Source organism: Marmota flaviventris, chromosome 8 (assembly GCF_047511675.1).
Source record: "Marmota flaviventris isolate mMarFla1 chromosome 8, mMarFla1.hap1, whole genome shotgun sequence".
Classification (NCBI taxonomy): Eukaryota; Metazoa; Chordata; class Mammalia; order Rodentia; family Sciuridae; genus Marmota; species Marmota flaviventris.
This window is the reverse complement of record NC_092505.1, coordinates 76,960,404-76,974,253: the sequence shown is the minus strand read 5'-3', so window position 1 is coordinate 76,974,253 and position 13,850 is coordinate 76,960,404. Positions and strand designations below refer to the sequence as shown.

General features: G+C 35.0%; 1 protein-coding gene and 1 pseudogene across 1 annotated transcript in view; one reads left to right on the top strand and one right to left on the bottom strand.

The window, feature by feature from the left end:
• Nucleotides 1-13,850, bottom strand: part of Impg2 (interphotoreceptor matrix proteoglycan 2) — an 89,243-nt gene that overhangs the window by 69,920 nt on the left and 5,473 nt on the right. The gene's annotated exons all lie outside the window — the stretch shown is intronic.
• On the top strand, nucleotides 627-1,174 carry LOC139706747 (large ribosomal subunit protein uL24-like; annotated as a pseudogene).

The following is a 13,850-nucleotide window of genomic DNA, read 5'->3' as shown; positions in this document are numbered from 1 at the left end:
AATTAAAAAACAAACAAAAAATTAGTAAATTTTTTAAAAAGTAAGTTAAAAAAATATTTCTTTTAGTTGTCGATGGACCATTATTTTATTTATTCATTTATATGTGGTGCTGAGAATTGAACCCAGTGCCTCACACATGTTAGGCAAGCACTCTACCACTAAGACACAACCCCAGCCCGAGAGTCAAGTGTAAGCAAAAATAAAAAAGTTGTGGTTGGGAATAAATAAATACATAAATAAATAAATAAGGAGTAATGAAAACACCTGAGAGCTTAGAGGAAATTGAAAGTATTTCATAAAATCAAAAAGAGGATGTTAATCTGGAGTTATCACTTTTTAAAAAAAAATATTTTTTTTAGTTGTCAATGGACATTTATTTTTATTTCTTTTATATGCGGTGCCGAGAATCAAACCTTTTGCCTCACACATGCTAGGCAAGTGCTCTACTACTGAGCTACAACCCCAGCCCCAATTACTCTTAAGCTACTATATTTCACATCTAAGAAGGAAAGATAATAATGAGTCCTTATTTATACTTAAAAGTACAACAAAATTCAGCAATTGTGCTCCTTGGTATTTGCCTAAATGAACTGAAAACTTATGCTCTCACAAAAACCTGCACACAAATGTTTAAAGTAGCCTCATTTAGCCCTTTTGCGGCCATCGCTGAAGCGGCAGCGGCCAAAATAAAGTTCAATCCTTTTGTGACTTCTGACCGAAGCCAAGAACCGCAAAAGGCATTTCAATGCACCTTCACACATTCGCAGGAAGATTATGTCTTCCCCTCTTTCCAAAGAGCTGAGACAAAAGTACAATGTTCGATCTATGCCCATCCGAAAGGATAATGAAGTTCAGGTTGTGCGAGGACATTATAAAGGTCAGCAGGTTGGCAAAGTCGTCCAGGTTTACCGGAAGAAATATGTCATCTATATTGAACGGGTTCAGCGGGAAAAGGCTAATGGCACAACTGTCCATATGGGCATTCACCCCAGCAAGGTGGTTATCACCAGGCTAAAACTGGACAAAGACCGCAAAAAGATCCTGGAACGGAAGGCCAAGTCTCACCAAGTAGGAAAGGAAAAGGGCAAATATAAAGAAGAAACAATTGAGAAGATTCAGGAATAAAATAACCATATTTACAATTTGCATTAAAAACGCTAAAATGAAAAAAAAAAATAAAGTAGCCTCATTTATAATTGCCAAAACTTGGAGATGATGAAGATTTCCTTTAACAGGTGAGTGGACAAACAAAGTTTAGTACACCATTTCATAGAATATTATTCTGTGATTAAAAAGAAATGAACTTTCAAGCGATGAAAGGACATTTAAAAACTTAAATGTGGGGCTGGGGCTGGGGCCCAGCATGTGTGAGGCATTGGGTTCAATTCTCAGCAACACATAAAAATAAATAAATAAAATAAAGGTCTATCAACAACTAAAAAAAAAATAAAAAACTTAAATGTGTATTACCAAGTGAAAGAAGCTAATCTGAAATGGCTGTATACTATATGATTCCAATGACATTCTGGAAAAGGTAAAACTATGAAGACAATAAAACAATCAGTGGTTGCCAGGGGTTGGGGGAGAGGGAGAGATGAATAGTTAGAGCACAGAAGATTTTTTAAGACAATGAAATTACTCTGTATAACACTATAATTGTGCATTCATATTACTACAATTTTGTCAAAACCCATTGAAAATACACCACAAAGAATAAATCCTAATTTAAACTGCAAACTTTACTTAATAATAATGTATCAACATAGGCAAGAGAGTTCTAACAAATGTAGTATCCTGATATAAAATATTAATGCTGGGAGTTTGAGGAGGTATTCTCTCTGGGCATTCTGATCATTTTTTTCTCTAAACCTAAAACCACTCAAAAAATAATGTGCATTAATTTTAAAATATACAGGAGGACCAAAAAAGAAAAAAAGAATATTCAGGAGAAATATATTATTGCATTAAGACAAAAATAATTGAATTCATCAGCTAAGTTATTTCAAAGATTTGAAACTGAAAGGCTGTCAAACAGGGCATTTGCCTAGTTTGTATAGTACTGGGTATATTGCTATTCTGCAACCATTCAGAGGTGTAGATCACTCAAGGCAATGAACAGACTGAAATGAGACGGAAGAGAAGGACAGTGGTAAGGGAGAAAATATGTAGCAGATATCAAGGAAATTATTTTTCATTACAAGAAGATTGAGTACTCATCAGACAGCATATTTAGGTGGAGTCTCTGGACTCACAGAGTCCTAGCCCTAGTTTCACCATGCACTATAGTTGGATAACCATGAGTAACTTTTACCGATTCAAAGCATCCATATACACATCTTTTTTTAATAGAATGAATAATTACTACCTTACCTTATCTGTAAAAGTATTTTGTAAATTGAGAAGGGTTACATGGTTATCACATTATTATATTTAAATCTCTTATCCAAAATGCTTGGTACCAAAAGTATTTCTAGTATTTTTTTCATAATTTTGGAATATTTTCATATATGTAATGAGATAATTTGGGTATGGGACCCAAATTTAAACACAAAAATTCATTTCTGTTTCTCATATACCTTATACACATAGACTGAAGCTGATTTTATATGATACTTTTAATGTGCCTGCATCTTGACTACAACCTGACATATGAAGTCAGGTTTTGAAGTTTCCTTTTGTGTCATAATGTTAGCTCTTAAAAAGTTTAAAATTTTGGAGAATTTCAGATTTCCGATTTTCAGATTAGAGATGCTTAACCTGTGTTATGTTAGATTCTGGTTGTCTGACAGTTGATTGATGGAACAAGACAGTCTAAGCCCTCCCTATCCTCCCCCCAAAAAACCCCCCACCAACTCTTCAACTTTAACACACTATAAAACATATAAACCTTTGGCTACAAACAATTTATCATTCATTGAACTAACTGCATCCTTATTATCGCTATTTAAAACTTTTTAACCAATCAGCACACAGAAGAGGTCAGCAGGAACTGAACGAGGCAGAGCTAACCAACCTATAGATTATAGTCTTTCCTCTCCTCTTAAAACTTCCAAACAGGGCTGAGTTGTAGCTCAATGATAGAGTGCTTGCCTCGCACACCTAAGGCCCAGGTTTAATCCTCAGCACCACATAAAAATAAACAAATAAAAATAAGGATATTGTATCCATCTGCAACTATTAAAAAAAAATCCAAGCAGAGGTTGCTGTGGGTTCTCTACTTGGACCTACCATAGCATAGCTGGGATCTCTGCAACTCAACAATGAGGCTTTCCATGACCCAGGGAACATGGTGGAGTAGAAGAGCTTGCTTTCCAAGCTGCTCCTTGGCGTGAGACCAGAAAAGAGGATAAACAGCTTCACAGTAGGGTGGGTGAAAGAAGGATTTTACTGGGATTTCATACTGGACTCTCAGAACAGCTTATGAACTCAGAAGGTTGTATAGGTTGTAGATAATAAAATAAAAGAAGAAAGCCCTCAGCCCACACCCACACCTGCAGGAGATGATCCGCACTGGACAAAGTGGGGAGTGAGACTATGAGAACTCGCATTTCAGATGGTACTATGGTGTGTCTTGGTATGGAGAAATCAGAGATCAAGGATCAGATCTGGTGAACTGATCCAGAGGACGTACTACACTATACTTGCATGTGGTAAAGACACCACTCATCTCCCGGTTGTGTGTGGAGAGCCAAGGGAAGAGCCATCTTTTCACTATGCTAAGGACACCAGTGGCTATAGGAGTGAGTTTAGGAGCCCATATCTGGAAAGCCAAGTTGGGTCCAAAATGAAGAACTGGCAGACACCTGCCACACAACTCATAGTGAACCCTAGGAAACCAGGAGAAAATTAAGCATAGAGGGTGTATTAACCAGGAGAATAAGGGGAGTAGAGACCTGAGAGATCCCAGGTCCCTCCCTCTCTTTGAGTCTGGCAGCTCTCAGAACCAGCTGGGGCAGGTCAGGATTTGACTAGGTATCCAGGAATGACTGTGATTGGGGACTGAGCCCAGGAGGCCAGGAAGGGCAGGATCCATGGGTGGAGAAGGGGGCAAAGGATTGGCTCCTCTGAGGTATGAGTGCAACTCAGGGTAGACTCCAGGGGTACAGTCTCCAAGTATGGATCAGCAGTTTCTGGGCCCTGGAGGTACACTGATTTAAAATCTTCAGACCAATCGGCACTCCAGGAAGCACCCTGTGCCTACCTAGAACTAACCCCTATCTTCAGGAGGTCTGTCTCTGGGAACTCCTCTTACAGAAGTCTACAGTGATTCCACCCTGAGAGTAGAGCAGATAACACACTCCAACCCTCTCCACCTCGTACTGCTGAGAAGGGAACTGAGAATTTTTGAACTCCAAGTAGCAACTTGACAAACAACACAAACAGAGGAAGGATTTGACAACCTGAGGCCCCTATTCAAACATACAATACATACTTCAAGGAAAAAAAATGAAAAGACATTTGGGAACAGACAGTGAACATATATTCTCAACTGACAATTTCTGAACACTGTAACAGAAACAATTCCTTAATTTTCATTAAGAACTTTTTTCTTCTTTTTTTATTTCTTTTCTTTCTTGCTTTCCTTCTTTCTCTCTTTCTTTCTTTCTTCATTTTTGGATTGTTTGTATACTGAATGTTTCATGGACATTTATACATATACATATTTGTGTCTATTTTCTTATTTCTAACATTTTTGAAGGCAGCTATTTTTGATGACGCTATCTTTTCAGATCTAGGGGGTTTTATTAGGGTATTTTGGTTTGGTTTTATATTGTTTTTACTTAATTCTCTTGATTCTCTTTCTTTTTCCTTTCTTTGCTAACAGCCAAATTCTATTCGCTCTTCCTTTAATATTTTACTTCTATTTTCTCTATGCCTTCATCATAATCATCCTACATCTCTTCTACATTCTCCCTGTCCACCATTTGAAATTGCAAACACTTTTGCAAACTTATTGTTTTTACTATTGGAAATTGCTTATCATACCATTTCTGTTTGTTGTGCCAATTCACATCGTAGATGTCATAGTAGGAACTAATTACTTAGTTCAATGATGTATATTGTTTGCATTGGTTATTGTTAATATTTGTCTCCCCCTAATCATGAGGTACTAGAAACCTTATGGGACACTGTAATTTCATAGAGTAGAAATTCAGCTGTCTCAGATTCATACTAAAAGATGGATAGCCACACAATATGAAAAAGCAAGGAAAAAAACCATCACAAACAAACCAAAATATCTCAATTACAGAATCCATTGACAACACAGTGGAGGAAATATCAGATCAGAAATTTAGAAAATTCAAGACAAACTGATCTATGAGGTAAAAGACAACATAAGGAGTGAAATCAGAGAGAAAATACGAGAAGTAAAAGATAGAGATCCAGAGGAAGAATCAATCAGAAATCCTCAAAATAAAGGAGTCAATAAGCCAAATTAAAAAGTCAATGGAAAGCATTACTAAAAGACTGGATGCTTGGAAGACAGACTTTCAGGCAATGAAGACAGTGTGTGTGTGTGTGTGTGTGTGTGTGTGTGTGTGTTTTAATGGAGCTGTAATTATGATTCCAGTCTCTTGACTCCAGAGTGGTTAGGAACAGTTCAATGGACAAGGGAAATGAGAGAGTAAGGGAGAGAGAAAGTGAAAAGAAGGGAGTAGTGGGTAGGAGAAAGAGAAAGATGTGAAATAAATGCCGAAGGAGGGGTATGAACTGTAGTTGTTTAGTTTGAGTTATAATCTTGAAAATAAAGTTGACCATGAAGAGATCCTGAACAGAATTTTTAAGAAATATGGAAAATATCAAAAGGTCAAATAAAAGATTCATAGGAATAGATAAAGGCTCTAAAGTACAAACTAAAGGAATGTGCGATCTTTTCAATGAAATAATATCAGAAAATTTCAAAAAAATTAAGAATGAAAAGGAAAATCAAATACAGAACTTCAAATATACAAAATTATAACAGACCCACTCCAAGGCACATTATTATGAAAATGCCTAACATACAGAATAATGATAGAATTTTGAAAGCTGCTAGAGAAAAACAACTTGTCATAATTAGAGGATCCAAATCCATTAGATGATCTATTAGAGAATCTGGATCCTCTAATTGTGGTCACAATTTGGATCTCAGCTGATTTTCGAACCCAAACCCTAAAAGCTAGGAGGTCTTGGAAAAATATACACCAATCTCTGAAAGAAAATGGATGCCACCCAAGAATACTATATCCAGCAAAATTAAGCTTCAGATTTGAAGATGAAATAAAAACCTTCCATGAAAAAGAAAAGTTAAAAGAATTCACAACTAAAAAGACTGTATTACAAAATATATGATATTTATGGCCCAAACAATGGAATATCTGAGTATAAACACACCCTTCTCAATATCAAGAATCAAATAAGCCACGACACACCTCTCATCACTAGATAGATCTTCTAAACAAAAATTTAATTAAAAAGCTACAGAACTAAAAAAATTAATTAATAATTATTTAGACTAAACAGACATATATAGAATATTTCATTCAGTGGCTGAATACACTTTCTTTTTGGCAGCACATAGAACAATTTCTAATATAGAACACATTTTAGGACACAAGGCAACTCTTAGAAAATACAAAAAAAAAAAAAAATAGCTGGGCACAGTGGTACACACCTGTAATTCCAGTGGCTGGGGTGGCTGAGACAGGAGGAGTGTGAGTTGAAAGCCAGCCTCAGCAATGTAATGAGGCCCGTAGAAATTTAATAAGACCCTGTCTCTAAATCAAATATAAAAGGGCAGGGAATGTGGCTCAGTGGTTAAGTGCCCCTAGGTTCAATCCCCAGTACCAAAAAAAAGAAAATACAAGAAAAATAGAGATAATACACTGAATTCTTTCAGATCATAATGTAATAAAATTAGAAATCTATTATTAGAAGAAAAAAATTACTCTAACACCTGGAGACTAAATAATGCGCTATTGAATGACCAATGGATAGCAGAAGAATCAGGGGTGGAATAAAAAAGTACTTAAGAGGTAAATGAGAATAGTGATACAACATATCAAAATCTCAGGACACTATGAAGGCAGTTCTAAGAGGAAAGTTCATAGCTTTGAGCTCATTCATTAAAAGAACAGAAAGTCACCAAATAAATAATCTACCATTACATCTCAAAGCCATAGAAAAAGAAGGATAAATCAATACCAAATTACTAAAAGACAGGAAATAATTAAATTAGACCCAAAATTGAAATTGAAATTGAAAAAAAAAAACAACAACCAAACAAAAAGTTGTTTCTTTGAAAATAAATAAATAAAATTGATAAATCCTTAGCACCAAGCTAACCCCGCCGCCCCCCCCCCCCAAAAAAAAGAGAGGAAAAACTCAAACTATTAAATTTGTGATGAAAATGAAAATATCACCATGGAAACTACTGAAATACAGACAATAATAAGAAATTATTTTGAAAATTTATACTCCAATAAATTAGAACATCTAGAAGACATTGACAAATTTCTAAGGAGGTATGACCTACCCAAGTTGAATCAGGAGGATATAGAAAATATAAACAGATTAATTTCAAGTGATGAAATTGAAGATGCCATCAAAAGCCTATCAACAAAGAAAATCCCAGAACCACACAGATTCTCAGCCCAGTTATACCAGACCTTCAAAGAAGAACTAACACCAATCTTTCTCAAATTATTTCACAAAGTAGAAAAGGAGGGAACCCTTCAAAATTCATTCCATGAAGCTACTAATACCCTGAGGGGGAAAAAATGACAAAGAAAAGAAAGAAAACTATATACCAATAATCTTGATGAACATAGATGCAATATTCTTAATAAAACACTGGCAAATTGCATAGAAAAGGACATTAAGAAGATAGTGCACCATGATTAAGTGGGGTTCATCCCAGGGATGCAAGATCAGTTCAACATACAGAAATCAATAAATATAATTGACCACATCAATTATACTTAAAGAAAAGAACCACATGATTATCAATAAAAGCAGAAAAAGCATTTGACAAAATACAGCATTTATTCATGTTTTTAAAACTAGAGATAGTAGGAATATATCTTGACATTGTAAAAGCCTTAAACAATAAACGAAGGCCAACATCATTCTGAATGGAAAAAACTGAAATCACTCCCTCTAAAAACCTGGAACAAGACAGGATGCCCTCTTTTACCACTTCTATTCAACCTAGTCCTTAAAATTCTAGCCTGAGCAATTAGGCAAAAGAAAGAAATTAAAGAGATATGAATAGGAAAAGAAGAGCTCAAACTATTTGCTGACAACATGATCCATATTTAGAAGATCCAGAAAATTGGGGGGAACTCATAAATGAATTTAGCAAAGTAGCAGAATCAACACCCATAAATCAACTGCATTCCTATACAGCAATGATGAATAAGCTCAAAGAGAAATTAGGAAAACTATCTCATTAACAATAGCCTCAAAACAAATAAACAAACTTGAGAATCAATCTAACAAAAGAGGTAAAGGATATCTACAATGAAAACTATAGAAAACTAAAGAAGGAATTGAAGGCTGGGGATTTAGCTTAGTTGGTAAAGTGCTTGCCTCACATGCACAAGGCCATGGGTTCAATCCCCAGAACCACCAAAAAAAAAAAAAAAAAAATGAAACCACCATTTGATCCAGCTCTCCAATCCTTGGTCTATACACAAAGGACTTAAAATCAGTATACTGCAGTGACACAGCCACATCAATGTTCATAACAGCTCAATTCACAATAGCTAAATTGTGGAAGCAACCTAGATGCCCTTCAACAGATGAATGGATAAAGAAACTGTGGTACATATATGCAATGGAATATTACTCAGAATTTAAAGAGAACAAAATTATGGCATTTGCAGGTAAATGGATGGAGTTGGAGACTATCATGCTAAGTGAAGAAAGCCAATCCCAAAAAAACAAAATCTGAATGTTCTCTCTGATAAGAAGATGATGATCCATAATGGTGGGGGCGGGGCGCAGGGGCATGGAGGCAGGAACAATGGTGGAATGAGATGAACATCACTACCCTAGGTACATGTAGGACTGAACATGTGGTGTGACTGTACATCATATACAGTCAGAGAAATGAAAAGTCATGTTCCATTTGTGTATAATGAATCAAAATATATTCTGTTGTTGTGTATAACTACTTAGAACAATTTTTTTAAAAGCTAAAAAAAATTAAAAGGAACGAATTGAAGAAGACCTTAAAGATGGAAAAATCTCCCATGCCCTTGAATAGGCAAAACTAAAATTCTCAAAATTGCCATATTACCAAAATCGCTATGCAGAATTAATGCAATTCATATTAAAATTCCAATAACATCCTTTGTAGAAATAGAACAACCAGTCATGAAATTCATTTGGAAAGCTAAGTGGCCCAGAATAGCCAAATCAATCCTTAGTGAAAAAAGCAGAGCAGGAAGCATCACAACACTAGATCTTAAATTATACTACAGAGCTACAGTAACAAAAACAGCAGGGTTAGCACCAAAACCCGCAGCAAGACCAATGAAATAGAATAAAAGACAGAGACAAACCCATATAAACACAGATATCTCAAATTAGACTAGACAAAGGTGCCAAAAACATACATTGGAGAAAAGACAGTCTCTTCAAAAATGGTGCTGGGAAAACTGGAAATCCTTATGTAGTAGAATGAAGTTTAACTCCCTTACACCCTGCACAAAACTCAACTCAAAGTGGCTCACAGTCATAATTATTAGACTAGAAACTCTACACCTACTAGAAGAAAATGTAGGCCCAACACTCCAATATATCAGTTTAAGAACCACTCAACAAGAATCCTAAAGTGCAAGAAGTAAAATTTTAAAAATAAATAAATGATGTGATTCTGCAACTTGTATTTGGGGCAAAATGGGAGTTCATAACCCACTTGAATCAAATGTATGAAAGATGATATGTCATGAGCTTTGTAATGTTTTGAACAACCAATAAAAAAAGAAAAAAAAATCAATAAATTAAATGGTATCAAATTAAAAATTTTCTTCACAGCAAAGGAAACAATCAAGAGTGTGATGTGAGAGCCTACAGAACAGGAGAAAATCTTTGCCACCTACACCTTGAATAAGATGTTAATTTCCAGGATATGCAAATAACTTAAAAAGCTTAACACCAATAAAACAAAAAAACTCAATCAATAAATGGGCGAAGGAACTAATAATATGCTTCTCAAAAGAGAAAACATGAACAGTGTTATGGTTTAGATATGGTGTCCCCCAAAAGCTCACGTTATACTATGCAAGAAGGTTCAGAGGACAAATGATTGGGTTGTGAGAGTCTTAACCCAATCAGCAAATTAATCCTGATTAATCTAATCAGTGAATTAATCCCCTGATATGGATTAACTTAGTGGTAACTGAAGTGGTAGAGTGTGGTTGGAGGAGGTGGGAATTGGGGGCATGGTATCAGGTTATATATTTGTATCTGGCAAGTAGAAATCTCTCTCTTTGCTTCCTGACAATCATGTGAGCTGTTTCCCTCTGCCACATTCTTCTGCCATGATGTTCTGCCTCACCTCGAGCCCCACGGAATGAAGCCAGCCTTCTATGGACTCTGACCTCTGAAACCGTGAGCCCTCAAAAGAACTTTTCTTCCCTAAAATTGTTCTGGCCAGATCTTTTAGTCATAGCAGTGAAAAAGATGACTAAAATAGTCAACAAATACATGAAAAAATGTTCAACATCTCTAGCAATTAGAGAAATGCAAAGTAAAATTACATTGAGATTTCACTTCACTCCAACCAGAATGGCTATTATCAAGGATATAAGTAACAATAAGGTACACTCATACATTGCTGGTGGGAATGAAAAGTGGTGCAACCACTATGGAAAGCAGAATAGAGATTCTTCAAAAAAACGAAGAATGGAATCACCATTTAACCCAGTTATAACCACTCCTCAGTGTGTATTCAAGGGATTTAAAATCAGCATGCTACAGTGATGCAGCTACATTAATATGATAGCAGCACATTTCACAATAGCTAAGTTATGGAACCAACCCAAATGCCCATCAACAGATGGATAAAAAAATTGTGGTAGGACTGGGGTTTTGGCTCAGTGGTAGAGCACTGGCCTAGCATGTGTAAGGCACTGGGTTCGATCCTCAGCACCTCAAAAAATAAGTAAATAAATAAAATAAAGTTATTGTGTCCATATACAACTAAATGTACATGTGTCCATATACAATACACACACACACACACACACACACACACACACACACACACACCCCATGGAATATTACTCAGCCATAAAGAAGAATGACTTTATGACATTCACCAGTAAATGTATGGATCTGGAGACTATCACACTAAGTGAAATAAGTCAATACCAAAAAACTAAAGGTCAAATGTTCTCTCTGTTATATAGATGCTAACCCAAAACCAGGGATGGTGAGGGGAAGAAGTTCAGTGGATTAGACAAAGGAGAATGAAGGGAAGGGAAGGAATAGGAATGACAATGGAATGACTCTGACATAACTTTCCCATGTACATATATGAACATACCACAGTGAATCTAAAAAGAGAGAGAGAGAGAGAGAATTCATTACTATTGGAAATTATTTATATATTTATTATTTCATTATTTTGTATCCTTACCCATACTGGTCTAAAATTAATAAAAATAAATTTTATTAGATTTAAAAAAAAAATTCAAACAAAAGTTAAGTATGTACCGAAAGATAATGCAAAGGTAAACGTCTAGATCAGTAAAAACAAGAACAAAAAAAAGTGAATGCCTATAACATCTGGTTCTGAAATGAAGTGATTCAGAGAAATTATAAAAAATTGTTAGACAAAATAATTATATATCCATAGGGAAAGAAGAAAATTAATCTCAACCTTTACTTCATACTTTACATATAAAAATATTGAAATATGACAGCTAAAACTATAAAATTTCTAAAAGAAAATGTGGAAGAATATCTGCATGTCTTGGGGATATGCAGAAGTTTCACAGGATACAGAAAACAACAATTATTTAAAAATGATAAATTAGAATTTATCAAACTGTGAAGTCTCCCCTTATCAAAAGATACTATTAGGGCTGGGGTTGTGGCTCAGTGTCTTAGTACCCAAGTTCAATCCCCAGTACTGAAAAAAAAAAAAAACCAAGATGCTATTAGTATAAATTAATAGGCAAGCTATGCATGGAGGATAATATTCAAAATAGATATATCTAACACAGAATTGATATTTGGGATATTTCTAAAATTGCTACAATTCCCTAATTATAAAATAAATAATGCAGTTTTTGTATTTATTTTTTTAGTTGTAGTTGGACACAATATCTTTATTTCACTTATTTATTTTTATGTGGTACCAGGGTCTCGCACGTGTGAGGTGAGTGCTCTACCGCTGAGCTATAACCCCAGCCCCAAACAATGCAATTTTTAAAACAGACAAGGACTAAAACAGCCATTGCACAAAGGAAGAAATATAAAATAGCCAATGAGCATGTTAAAAAGTGTTCAACAGACTGGGGCTGTAGCTCAGTGGTAGAGCATTTGCCTCGCATGCATGAGGCACTGGGTTTGATCCTCAGCACCCCATAAAAAATAAATTAATAAACAGAGATATGTGTGTCTATCTACAACTAAAAAAAATTTTAAGAAAAAAAAAGTGTTCACCATCATTCGTCGTTCAGAGAAAATTAAAGTCTCCACGTACAAGCAAGAATGGTTGAAACTTTTTACATGGGCAATGCCAAAATTTAGCAGGACTTTAGAGCAAACATAGCCCTCATTTTTTTTATAGAAATGTAAAATAGTACAACCACTTTGGAATAAATATTACGAGTTTCTTTTATAACTAAATATACACCTAAATTCTGAGGATATGGTTCAACAAATGCCACATACTTCACTATTTGACCTATCACAAGGCCTCTTTAGAACACCATCCTTGCCAAAAAAAAAAAAAAAGTTTCATTAGCCTTTAGTTACTGCTCATGATAACCTTCTGTCTTACAGAAGATAACCAATCTAAAAATGCTTCTCCTCTGACAGAGATAATCCCTGCCCTGGACTGGTAGAGAAAGGGAAAATATGATGACAATATTCTGAAGAAGGAAATGCCAGCATTTAATCTGTCTTCAACACTACTCCTAGGTCTCAGGCTGGTTTCTTATCTAATACATATAAATCTAGAAATTCAGTAAGGAGGAGTCATTTTTTTAGGGCTGCTATATTTTCCTTTTGGAATTGTAAAGACCAAAGCATGTGGAACATTCAATTTTGGTTCATTAAGGCAAGAAAATGAAATAAAATGCAAACATATTAGAAAACATGAAAACTCTTCAGATAAAATAACCATCCATGGAGAAGACCCTAAGGAATACATGAAGAAGGTACTAAAACTAATAAGGGAGATTAGCAAAGTTGCAGGATTAAAGATCAATATATGAAAATCAGTTATATTTCTACATACTAGCAGGGACCAATCAGAAATTAAAATTTTCCTGCAATCATTAACAATAGCAGGAAAAAAATGTGAAATCCTTAAAGACAAAATCTGATAAAATGTGCATGATCTATGCACTGAATAAAACATTAGTTATATACTCCTACCATTTAATCAATGACAATGTCATTTACTTAGGATCTACAATAACCCCAGAACTCTTAGCCAATATATCCTTAAAGACATTATTATTATTATTATTAGTAGTAGTAGTAGTAGTGGTAGTATTTATTCCTGTTTCAATAAAGAAAAAACAGAATTTTAAAAATAGAACAATTTTCCTAAAGACAGAGCCAGCAAACCTGCAGATCAAATATTACATGGGGCATACATACACTTAAAAGATTGTTATTTACCT